Source organism: Aquarana catesbeiana, linkage group LG09 (genome assembly GCF_042186555.1).
Source record: "Aquarana catesbeiana isolate 2022-GZ linkage group LG09, ASM4218655v1, whole genome shotgun sequence".
NCBI classification, from domain to species: domain Eukaryota; kingdom Metazoa; phylum Chordata; class Amphibia; order Anura; family Ranidae; genus Aquarana; species Aquarana catesbeiana.
In genome coordinates this window covers 304,325,270-304,338,862 of record NC_133332.1, presented here as the reverse complement: position 1 = coordinate 304,338,862, position 13,593 = coordinate 304,325,270, and the positions used below count along the sequence as shown (strand labels likewise).

The following is a 13,593-nucleotide window of genomic DNA, read 5'->3' as shown; positions in this document are numbered from 1 at the left end:
AGGCCTCTACTGCAACTGTCTTCAGTTCCTGCTTGTTCTTGGGGCATTTTCCCTTCAGTTTTGTCTTCAGCAAGTGAAATGCATGCTCAATCGGATTCAGGTCAGGTGATTGACTTGGCCATTGCATAACATTCCACTTCTTTCCCTTAAAAAACTCTTTGGTTGCTTTCGCAGTATGCTTCATGTCATTGTCCATCTGCACTGTGAAGCGCCGTCCAATGAGTTCTGAAGCATTTTGCTGAATATGAGCAGATAATATTGCCCGAAACACTTCAGAATTCATCCTGCTGCTTTTGTCAGCAGTCACATCATCAATAAATACAAGAGAACCAGTTCCATTGGCAGCCATACATGCCCACGCCATGACACTACCACCACCCTTCACTGATGAGGTGGTATTCTGGGTCTTTTGGTGTTGCTGAGCTCACCGGTACGTTCTTTCTTTTTAAGGATGTTCCAAACAGTTGATTTGGCCACACCTAATGTTTTTGCTATCTCTCTGATAGGTTTGTTTTGTTTTTTCAACCTAATGATGGCTTGCTTCACTGATAGTGACAGCTCTTTGGATCTCATATTGAGAGTTGACAGCAACAGATTCCAAATGAAAAAAGCACAGTTGAAATGAACTCTGGACCTTTTATCTGCTCATTGTAAATGGGATAATGAGGGAATAACATGCACCTGGCCATGGAACAGCTGAGCAGCCAATTGTCCCATTACTTTTGGTCCCTTAAAAAGTGGGAGGGACATATACAAACTGTTGTAATTTCTACACCATTCACCTGATTTGGATGTAAATACCCTTAAATTAAAGCTTAAAGTCTGCAGTTAAAGCACATCTTGTTTGTTTCATTTCAAATCCATTGTGGTGGTGTATAGAGACAAAAAGATTAGAATTGTGTCGATGTCCCAATATTTATGGACCTGACTGTAGATTCCGCAAATCAAGTGTCCCATGTGTATCCTTTCAGGAAGTGTGTTCATATCTTGTTCCTACAAAAAATTATACTGTGCACCGCTCCTAGTGACAAATGAGACAGGAGCTGTGACGCAACTATGATCCAGATCTGTTGGTGATCCCAAGGTCGGATCATCCTCTCTCTACTGCTCCTTTGATTTTGCTTTGCTGTAAGTGCATATTTTAGCCCAATAAATTCCCTATATTTTACACATTACGTGATGAGCCTTCCCTCTGTTTTCAATCCAACGCATATACCGAGTGCCAGGTGCAAAGGAAGATCTTCTGAATGGGTTCCATTCCATTCAGCTTTAATTTGAGGGTATTTACATCCAAATCAGGTGAACGGTGTAGGAATTACAACAGTTTGTATATGTTCCTGTGTAGGAGATGCTGCTTGAGTAGTGAATTTTTGTATTGCTTATTTGAAAGCAGTGTGTCAGGCCTCTTTCACACTTGTGCGGCTTGTCCTGCTACTTGGGACTGCAAAGTCGCATGACAAGTCATACCCCATGATTTCCAATGAGTACCATTCATATTTGTGCGACTTTAAAGTAGTCCCTGCACTACTTTCGTCCGACTTTGATGCGATTTGAAGTCCATAGACTTCAAGATTAGACAGGCATTGCTGAAAAAATTGCGGCACAATCGCGCGACTTTCAGTTCGCACAAGTGTGAAAGGGGCCTCAAGCAGCAGAAAAGCGATGGGTTTCCTCCAAGAGACACACCCGTGATAGTTTCACTTTCAATCTTTTTTTTTTTATTGTGAATACTACAGAATACAGAGTATCAAAAAGAACAAAAGCCAGAGCCTGGCCAGAGCATAAGAACATGGGCGTAATATAATAAACTTTTGGATTCTACGTTTTAACGAGCAGGGCTCTCTGATTCCTCCTGTATTGAATTGTATTGTAACTGTTTGCCCTAACATTGTAAAGCGCTGCACAAACTGTTGGCGCTTTATAAATCCTGTATAATAATAATAAATGGTACAAAAGATAAGAAATTAGGCTACACATAGCCTCACTGATAGAGTTTGTGCCACATAGTACTCAGAACAGTGCTTACAATCAGAAATAAATCAAGGGAATACCCAAACATTACCAGAGACCAGGGAACCCAATAAGAAAGTATACAAACCAAGAAAAAAAATCTGAGGTCTGGCCCTCCACATAGGACAGAAAATAAGTCCAGAACTCCTTCAATTTGGGACACGCCCAGAAAATATGAAGCAAGGTCTCCTCCGATATCAGACACCTCCTGCCAGTGCCTGTTCTTTCTAATGGCTTTGCTGAGTGGACCTTACCAATCAGTAGGAAGTCAACTCAGAAGATTTTGAATGCATGATGTATTGAGCATCCAGCCCTCATGTGTATGAGTAGGTAGTGGGTAGTCTTCTTCAATATGGCAGGTAGAGTTTACATTTAGGTTTCCTAAGAACTGTGATATTAATAACCTTTCAAGTCAATCAAAGGTGTTGAATAATATGTACTTGTTTTAGCTTTGCTGGCTAGGCAGATATGATACTTACACGCGTTCATGTTTAGAACTAGGGTCATTCTGAGCCACGGTGCAGAGTTTTCTGACTTCACAGTTTCTGCAAGTTTGTAGTATAGCATTAGAAATCTGTGTCCTGTGACAATACTTAAAAGGAAAGGTGCTCTATAAAATAAATACAGCTACAATGTTCTCTATTCGCCCTCCTAATAAGATCGCAGTGCCATGGGTTGCACAAAACTAAGCACTGTTCACAGCCTGCCAGTGTCATGTTTGTTCTAACCAATTACACATGTGCCAGCCATAGAATATAATGGGCATTCTCTTGATTGCTTCCATAGATGGGTTGTTATACGCTGTTGCTGAATAGTGCCAGCCAATGCTTATGCTTTTTAGGAAGCTGGTATTTCCATAGGCATATTGTGGAGTGCTGTGGGGTCAGTAGAAAAGGACGTATGTTCTGAAACCTTATAGTGACTACTCTTCCATGCATACAAGTTGTTCACACATTCCCTAAAACATGGAAGTGAATATTTAAAATATTAACATGTTACCAGAATTGAAATATTACCACTACAATATATTTTATACCACTAGACCCATGAGGCAGCAATACCTAAGCGATTGCTAATTATTATGGTGCAGAATTCCTGATTCTGCACCCATGCTCTTTGAATGGCTAAGGAACAGCCATAAAAGAGAAGACAAAAATGAGCCAATTACAACTAGAATTATATAGTAATCTGAATAATCTGTTTTACAGCTGAAAGTATAACTAAAGGCAAAACTTTTTAAAAGTTTTGGATAGAGTGGCGAGGGATTAGAACAGCTGTCAGGTTTTTATTGCTGTCTGAACCCCCTTTAGGGAGACTCACTCTCTCTATGTCTCCTGTTTACAATTATCATTGAAAGTGAAAGTAAAAGAAAATCCCAAATTTTGGTAACAAGGATAGAGGGGAAATCTTCCAAAAGGAACTACAAGGGATTTCTTCACTTAGGAGTAATTTACTCTTTACTCTACTTCCTGTTTTGGTAATGGGACAAGAAGTGAAGGGGAATCTCCCCAATGGGAGATGGGTTATAACCCTCCCTTACTCTATCCAAAATTAAAAAAACAGGTAACCATTCCCCCCCCTCTCCTTCCTGAAAGGTGCCAAATGTGGCATCGGAAGGGGGGGGGGGGGGGAGCAGTTAAGGGGAGGTTCCACTTTTGAGTGGAACTCCTCTTTAAGTTTCAGATAAAATAGGTATTTGTAATTTAACTTTATCTTTTTCCTTTAGCTTTTAGTTTAGCCCAGGGGTGTCCAAACTTTTTTCAAAGAAGGCCAGATTTGATGAAGTGAACATGCGTGAGGGCCGACCATTTTGCCTGACATTCTTTGAACCATGAAAATTAAATGCAAATTAACTAATACACTTCCCAACAAGAATTCTCTTGCCTTTGTGGCTGTTTGTGGTGAAAAGTCTAAGGATGAGCTCGGGCCTGTTATTTGTATATACCGTATTTATCGGCATATAATAGCCTCTGAATGCAGCCTCACCATTGCCATGAATGCAGCCTCACCATTGCCATCAGTGCAGCTTGATCGATGTCCATCTACAGCCTCGGGGGGGGGACAGGGAGGTGGACAGGATAAGCGCCGACAGATTACATACAGGAGAATATCCTGTTTAGGGCCTCTTTAATACAAAGTCCCGCCTCCTACCATAGACAGAAAAGTCGTCCAATGCCAGCCCAGGAGACGGGACTTCCTATTACAGATGCCGCAGAGTAAACAGGAGATTCTCCTGTATGTAATTTGTCGGTGCTCATCCTGCCCCCTCCCTGTCCACTCCGTGGAACAATAAATACGGTATGTATCTTTTGTGGCCCCCCCCCAAGGAATCCCCAAGCTTCGTTGGGGGTCACAAAAGATATACAGTATCTCACAAAAGTGAGTACACCCCACACATTTTTGTAAATATTTTATTATATCTTTACATGTGACAACACTGAAGAAATTTCACTTTGCTACAACGTAAAGTAGTGAGTGTACAGCTTGAATAACAGTGTAAATTTGCCGTTCCCTCAAAAGTCAACACACGGCCATTAATATCTAAACCACTGGCAACAAAAATGAGTACACCCCTAAGTGAAAATGTCCAAATTGGGACCAATTAGCCATTTTCCCTCCCTGGTGTCATGTGACTCGTTAGTGTTTCAGGTGTGAATGGGGAGCAGGTGTGTTAAATTTGGTGTTATCGCTCTCACTCTCTCATACTGGTCACTGGAAGTTCAACATGACACCTCATGGCAAAGAACTCTCTGAGGATCTGAAAAAAATAATTGTTGCTCTACATAAAGATGGCCTATGCTATAAGACCAAGACCACACAGCAGCTTAACAGGACAGGTTCCACTCAGAACAGGCCTTGTCATGGTCAACCAAAGGAGTTGAGTGCACATGCTCAGCGTCATATCCAGAGGTTGTCTTTGGGAAATAGACATATGAGTGCTGCCAGCATTGCTGCAGAGATTGAAGGGGTGTGGGGTCAGCCTCTCAGCGCTCATACCATACACCGCACACTGCATCAAATTGGTCTGCATGGCTGTCATCCCAGAAGTAAGACTCCTCTAAAGATGATGCACAAGAAAGCTCGCAAACAGTTTGCTGAAGACAAGCAGACTAAGGACATGGATTACCGAAACCATGTCCTGTGGTCTGATGAGACCAAGATAAACTTATTTGGTTCAGATGGTGTCAAGCGTGTGTGGCGGCAACCAGTTGAGAAATACAAAGACAAGTGTGTCTTGCCTACAGTCAAGCATGGTGGTGGGAGTGTCATGGTCTGGGGCTGCATGAGTGCTGCCGGCACTGGGGAGCTACAGTTCATTGAGGAAACCATGAATGCCAACATGTACTGTGACATACTGAAGCACAGCATGATCCCCTCCCTTCGGAGACTGGGCCGCAGGGCAGGATTCAAACATGATAAAGACCCCAAACACACCACTGCCTTGCTAAAGAAGCTGAGAGTAAAGGTGATAGACTGACCAAGCATGTCTTCAGACCTAAACCCTATTGAGCATCTGTGGGGCATCCTCAAAAGGGAAGTGGAGGAACGCAAGGTCTCTAACATTCAACAACTCCATGATGTCGTCATGGAGGAGTGGTAGAAGACTCCAGTGGCAACCCGTGAAGCTCTGGTGAACTCCAAGCCTAAGGGGGTTAAGGCAATGCTGGAAAGTAATAGTGGCCACACAAAATATTGACACTTTGGATCAAATCTGGACATTTTCACTTAGGGGTGTACTTACTTTTGTTGCCAGCGGTTTAGACATTAATGGCTGTGTGTTGAGTTATTTTGAGGGGACAGCAAATTTACACTGTTATACAAGCTGTACACTCACTACTTTACATTGTAGCAAAGTGTCATTTCTTCAGTGTTGTCATATGAAAAGATATAATAAAATATTTACAAAAATGTGAGCGGTGTACTCACTTTTGTGACATACTGTATATATATCCAAATTACCAGTGGGGCTGTATGAAACTGGAACACGAGCCCCAGTTGCCGCAAGGGCCAGACTTTGGACATGCCTGGTATAGCCCATTATTACTTATGAACAAAATGTATTTGAAATCCAAAGCCGGCCATAGATGGTGTGAACTTCTTTCCTGCAATCACGGGTCAGGCTTGATGGGGGATACCTATGGGGGTGGTGGTGGGGGGTGGGGTGGAGTCATCCTGACCAGGAGAACACACAGTATTTATTGCTAGCGGCTATAGCCGCTGGCAATAATTGCTTGTAAAATCCAGCAGGCTGGTTGTACCCAAGTTGATTAGGTACAGTCAGATACCCATACTTGATCAAATCCCGGCCAGTCTGCTGAACTGGCCGAGATTCAAATCGTCTATGGCCAGCTTTACTTATTTTATCTGTGACTGATACTTCAGTTTAAGTGTCAGAAGTCACTTAAAGTTTGACAGTTGCTGTCTTTTTAACTGCTTTATCTCACACTCAGTTTACATTCCACTTACGCAAACTTTGGCGCTTTAAAACAGCATGGAGTAAGAGAAATGACAGAAGTCCTCAGATGTCACGGGGCTTCCTGCTCTGTCTCTCAACTCAGACAGTGCCTCAGAGGACAGCCCCAGGCGATGCACCATTATAATAATATAACACAAAATATTCTTACGTAAGCCCAATCATAACTGGTTCTCTTTAAAGGCCATAAATGATGTTTGCACTGGTAGTAATTCTGTGAAGTCCAGTTCCTTATTTGGTACAGGAACGGTTAAACTTTATATGCCGTTTTTTTCCTCCTGCTCTCGTAATCTCTTGTAATCAGCACGTTGTGATCCAGAACTAAAAAGCCTGGACAGGAAGAAATAAATGAGGAAAGGGATTAGTTGCGCTCGACTGCCGAAACTTGTATGCTGTAATCAATAATGCAGCTCCTCCCTTTGAACTTACACGGTAGAATTAAGGTTTTTGCAATGCAAAACGCTGCACTTCAATTATTTGTGTCTGCTGAGCACCCCTTACCGCTCTGTCAGCCCAAGATGTTTCATTTTTATTATTGCTACAGTAATCCATAATAATAAATTTAGGCCTTATTTTTAATGTAGCACAACCATTCGGTGCCAGTTTATACAATGGGAAATGATGTGTGTACTTAGGAGGCAATGGCAGTACCACCAGTTCTTAAAGAGAGCCTGTCATAGCTCACAAAGTGCAGAGACCCCATTGTGCCTGCAAGCACATTGTTCATTCTCAAATTGTTTTTGGTGCACCTTGAATGACTCAGGGCAGGATTGTATTTGCCATGATGGGTCGGTACCTAGAGCAGCACAGTTAGAAGGTGCAATACCAATTTTCAACATGTACAAGTTGTGGTAATATTTCCTTATTTATTTTGCATTATTCTCTACTTTCAAATATCTGGGGTTGAAATCTGAGAGGTGGAAAGGCATGCAGGGAATTGCCCTACTCAGGGCTCAGGTTCTCCCTGCTCACCCCCCCCCCCCCCCCCCCACACACACACACATATCATTATTAGAAACCCCCCCCCCTCCCTTTAAAAAAAATCTGTATGCTTACCCTTAGGCCAAGTCCAGGAGGTTGGGCTTTTGACACCCTGGGCTTACAGAAAGTGGGTTGAATGATGCTGGCCATTATTTCACCTAGAAGACAAGCAGGGCTGGATCAGTGAGTAGGTGGGTCTGCAGGGAATGGCACTGGAAAGCAGGTGAGTATCACAGCAGATATTTTGTCCTTGGTGGAAAGCATATTTGCTCATTATATATGCATGCTGTTCTTGACTTCTTTCCTCTGAGAGAAAGTCTGTGGAAACGTATTCTTTATTTGTACAGTAGACAATATTCAGAAAGGAGCCAAAGAGCCCATGGTACTTGATTTCACTTAAATAAAACTGAATAGTTAATTTTTAAAAAAAGGTTACAAACTAGTATTTTTTACCATGCTGGCAAGCATTCACAATGTCTGTAATAGGTAATAGTGTCAGAGAGTCAATGCCTATGGCTCGAGAAGCACTAATCTTCCTATTGCTGCAACTGTACTTTGATGATATTGGCAATGGAAAATTACCACCCACTGCCAATGAGAAAAGAAGGCATTATCCTCTAGCGAGAAGTGTTGAACCCAGTCTGGGATACCGTTATTAGTAAGTCCCTGCTACAAAGAAAAGGCCACCCTTTACTAGGTACAGTGTCATCTAACTTGGGAAACCCTGTGGGAACCAAGAACTAGCTGCACGGCAAAACAAAAAGACCTACTAATTCTTATTGCAACATGGTCAATGGCCATTATAACAGTTCAATTATGTTGATCTGATGTTTAGATTTATTGTCCATTGAGGGACACAGAAATCAAATGAATTCTTAAATAGTCAGGGTTATAGTGCCAACTACAGGGGGTTAGGACACTGGAAAACAAAATATGTTAAGCCAGCTCTCGCATAACCTCAACGCCAACTATCATGCTTTAGTTTTTTGCTAGAATCCTAGTAGGTTGGACACCCTTTTCTCAGCTCATATTCTTCAATCAACATACTTGGTTCACCAAAGATTTTCTTTTTTTTTTGGTGACTTCAATCAAGGCTATAAACATGCTGCATGAGCTAGCCTCTGCACAGCAGCTATCCAGATCAATGTACCCTGAACAACAGCTTTGGAGTCCATACCCAGATCCTGCTGAACTGGAAGATTATGGGGCTAGCTTGGAATGTGACCTTCGAGCACTGAGCTATGTATTGTGGTGCTTTACAGACCTTTGTGTAGTGTAATGTAGCTGCTGAGCTCTCACCAGGTATAGAGCGGTGGCACAACCTCTAGTGTGACCAAATCTCTGATGACTCATGTAGTAAGGCCGGTCGGGCTGAAGCACCATCACCGCCATTTTACCACATCATAAAATTACATCCTTTGTCATCATGGACCTCTTTTTCCCAGAAATCATGAATGGGAATGTTCATCTGAAGGCCCTGGTTGTTAACATAACTGGTTGGTCTTTTTTCTGGACATGCTTTGTTTATCCCCATTTCCTTTATCTGAAGTCAAGGGTTTGGTTTACTAGTTCTAAGCCTTTCCTGCAGTATTTTGAATGCTTTTTCCATTGGACATAGTGTATCGGTTTCAATTTCCTCTCAAGGATCTGTTGTTTTTTTTGGGGGGGACTTGGCCCAGAAAACTTTTTTTTGTTGACCACATTAGATGTTGGTCTAGTTTTCTCTAGGCCATTTCCACCTCTTTTTTGGTGATGGATAGCTCTTTAAGGTAGCAATTTTTGCCCTTTAGTTGTGATTATCTGTTCTTGTCTGGAGTACCAGGTTAATCCTCAGTGCCTTCCCCTTGGTTGTGGTATTTCCATATTTGATTGATTAATTCAGTGACTTCTTCTAGTATAATCTCAACTACTAGTGGATCTCTTTTTGGCTATTGGGCACCCCTCAGTTCCACTCCTTTTGGATATCCTAAATGTTTAAGAGGTTCTCTGATTCCTGTGTACTTTTTTTTACTGTAAAATCTCTTTCTTGAAGGTCCCACCCTCTTGTCTTATTAGCTGTTCTAATGCTTGCTCACAAAACTGAAGCATGGCGTTTGGCGGTGGGGTTAAAAGGAGTCTGGCTTAATGGTTTTTGTTTGCCAGTGTCCCATCCTCCTATAGGCAGCAGTATAAACCCGACTGTTTAGGAAGTTCAATGATTCCTGTATCCCTAAAAAGACTTCAGATTTTACGTTAACTACAAAAATATTTTTTTTTTACTTTTGAAATTTTGAACAAATTTTTTTCTTCTTTTAAGAATTTGTCCATTTTATGCTGTTAAGTCAGCCTCCCTCCTTGCTCACTCTATTTTTCAAGGCCTATAAAATCTGGACTTACAGTATTGTAAAGATATACTGGCTAGGCCTGGCAGCTGCATGTTTTATATCCCCGTACTGCATCGTTTCGGTGGCATTAATTGCTCCGTTCTCCCATGCTGACAGTCGAAGGGCAGAATTGCTTTGCCATTTTTCTGACACAACCAGGTTTAAAGATGTCAAGCCAACCCTCAGAGGAGAGTGCTTTTTATTGATCAACAGGCCTGCTGAGACCGCCTGTGGAGCGTTAAATCTCATCTAAGTGTGGCGCGGTATGCTGAGGTTCAGTCTGCCAGGTATTATAGCTCTGAAGGAAAAACTTATTGCTGGCATTGTTCTGGAAACAAGGACTGAGCAGGCAGATCTGATGACTTGTCTTCCCACTGGGGCTCATACAGTACAGGTAATGTCCCAGTGAATACTGAACACCTCACCAGAGACAACTTGGATAGGGGGCCTCAGGAGGTCTGCCTCTTCCATTCGCCCATTTCAAAGAAAGAAGAAAAAGTCAGCATAGGTGGCTTGCGGGAGGAATGTGCAGCTTTTGTGCTGTGGCTACTGCTTATGGCAGCAGTTACATTGTCAGCGAATGATGGATCTTGTCAGTGCTGCGTATGTTATTGCCATAAACGATTTATATGGTAGCTTAGCTGTTAAAAATACTAAGGCACATGCTGATTTATTGTCATGTCTGACTGCAGTTTGTGCCAGTATTGTTAAGTCTTAAATTTCATGATGCCTCATGTATCATCATTGTCGTCAACTGTATCAGGTAGTTATCTCTCTAAAGGCCAAATTCCCTCTTATATTTTGTGCCTGTAAAATATTGGCTACGCAGTGTACATTGTCTCAGTTGAATTGCATTTGATACATTTACCTTTTTCTTATCCTTTCCTTTACTGTGTTATGGCCCTGCCCACTTTTTAAATAATGCTAAGTGTCATGGATAATCTGCCTACATACTGTCTGTTTCAGTAACTGCCATAGGATGGTATGACAATCTTTTTTCATGCATAGCACACAGCAGCTTCAGGAGAAAAGTACGACATGGATCATACCTAAGATTTTTTTTATGTTAAAGTCCAATACAGGGACACAATACCTTCTAGTAGTAGTAGTACAAAGTATGTTCTTTCCTAATTGATATACAGTGTCACGTGACCCAGCTCTTTCCCAGCCTGCCTGAAGGGAAACAGTGGCAGGAGGAGCTCCTAGTCCTCTGCTGCTGGTCACATATTAAAAAAAAACTGTCTTTGGAAAACAGAAAAATAAATAATTCATATCAATAAACTGTTTTAAATTATCACACAAAGTATACAGTATATATTTCAATTGAAACCTTTATTTTTTTGTTGGCAATAACATGGTGTGAGTGGATTTCTGCTATTCACAGGCTGTGTCACGCTCATGCAGCCAGAATAACTGGGAGGTGAAGCCTCCATCAATCAAGATGTAATAGCCAGCCATCATTGTGTTTAGCCGTTTAGTGGGTGTGGATGAGGAGGGAGGAAGTGGACTGTCATTTACCAATGTGTATACGCAAACATGTGTAACTCTAAAGTCACATGGTCCAGACATCCCAAGTCTCCCGCGACTCGCGGGATACGTTCGCATGTGACGGGCTCGCGGACACCCGCGAGTGCGGCACGATCTCCCATCTGAGCCTGCACTGCCACTCAGCCTGGAGCCACACAGCAGCTCAAGCGGCCGCCGCGGCCATACCATATACTCGGCGGGCGGCGGATCAGATCCCTGGCATCTCTGTCTTGCGACGATTGTGGTGGAGTGTGCAGCCAGGTGTGACAGAGTCGGCTGTGTGTGAGTCACAGCAGAAGTCTGAGCAGGGCCCATTTTAGGAGCAGGGGCCAGATTCTCTCCACAGGGGCCATTTACTTAGCAGGAGACGTCCACAGGGACCATACTTAGCAGGTGTCCACAGGAGCCATCAGCAATTTTTATATATGTATACAGTGGGGACGGAAAGTATTCAGACCCCCTTAAATTTTTCACTCTTTGTTATATTGCAGCCATTTGCTAAAATCATTTAAGTTTATTTTTTTTCCTCATTAATGTACACACAGCACCCCATATTGACAGAAAAACACAGAACTGTTGCCATTTTTGCAGATTTATTAAAAAATAATAACTGAAATGTCACATGGTTCTAAGTATTCAGACCCTTTGCTGTGACACTCATATATTTAACTCAGGTGCTATCCATTTCTTCTGATCATGCTTGAGATGGTTCTACATCTTCATTTGAGTCCAGCTGTGTTTTGATTATACTGATTGGACTTGATTAGGAAAGCCACACACCTGTCTATATAAGACCTTACAGCTCACAGTGCATGTCAGAGCAAATGAGAATCATGAGGTCAAAGGAACTGTCTGAAGAGCTCAGAGACAGAATTGTGGCAAGGCACAGATCTGGCTAAGGTTACAAAAAAATTTCTGCTGCACTTAAGGTTCCTAAGAGCACAGTGGCCTCCATAATCCTTAAATGGAAGACATTTGGGACGACCAGAACCCTTCCTATAACTGGCTGTCCGGCCAAACTGAGCTATTGGGGGAGAAGAGCCTTGGTGAGAGAGGTAAAGAAGAACCCAAAGATCACTGTGGCTGACCTCCAGAGATGCAGTTGGGAGATGGGAGAAAGTTGTAGAAAGTCAACCATCACTGCAGCCCTCCACCAGTCGGGGCTTTATGGCAGAGTGGCCCAACGGAAGCCTCTCCTCAGTGCAAGACACATGAAAGCCTGCATGGAGTTTGCTAAAAATCACCTGAAGGACTCCAAGATGGTGAGAAATAAGATTCTCTGGTCTGATGAGACCAAGATAGAACTTTTTGGCCTTAATTCTGAGCGGTATGAGTGGAGAAAACCAGGCACTGCTCATCATCTGTCCAATACAGTCCCAACAGTGAAGCATGGTGGTGGCAGCATCATGCTGTGGGGGTGTTTTTCAGCTGCAGAGACAGGATGACTGGTTGCAATCGAGAGAAAGATGAATGCGGATATCCTGGACGAAAACCTTCTCCAGAGTGCTCAGGACCTCAGACTGGGCCGAAGGTTTACCTTCCAACAAGACAGTGACCCCAAGCACACAGCTAAAATAACGAGGGAGTGGCTTCACAACAGCTCTGTGACTGTTCTTGAATGGCCCAGCCAGAGCCCTGACCTGAACCCAATTGAGCATCTCTGGAGAGACCTAAAAATGGCTGTCCACCAACATTTACCATCCAACCTGACAGAACTGGAGAGGATCTGCAAGGAGGAATGGCAGAGGATCCCCAAATCCAGGTGTGAAAAACTTGTTGCATCTTTCCCAAAAAGACTCATGGCTGTATTAGATCAAAAGGGTGCTTCTACTAAATACTGAGCAAAAGGTCTGAATACTTAGGACCATGTGATATTTCAGTTTTTCTTTTTTAATAAATCTGCAAAAATGTCAACAATTCTGTGTTTTTCTGTCAATATGGGGTGCTGTGTGTAAAAATTAACTTAAATGATTTTAGTAAATGGCTGCAATATAACAAAGAGTGAAAAATTTAAGGGGGTCTGAATACTTTCCCTCCCCACTGTATGTGTATATATATATATATATATATATATAAAATTTGGTAGAACAGCCTGGTGCCAGAGTTACTACACAGGCAGGGCCAGGGTTATCAGTTGCAGTGCAGAACCATCATGCCAGAGTAAAAAAAAAAGTACAAAACGCATTTTACCCCAAACTACACTAAGGTGTACCCATGCATAATAGGGGTAAAAAAACA

General features: G+C 42.4%; 1 protein-coding gene across 3 annotated transcripts in view; it reads left to right on the top strand.

Annotated features, from left to right (window-relative positions):
• The window catches only part of AK8 (adenylate kinase 8), a 312,083-nt gene that overhangs the window by 86,927 nt on the left and 211,563 nt on the right, over positions 1-13,593 (top strand). The window lies entirely within an intron of this gene.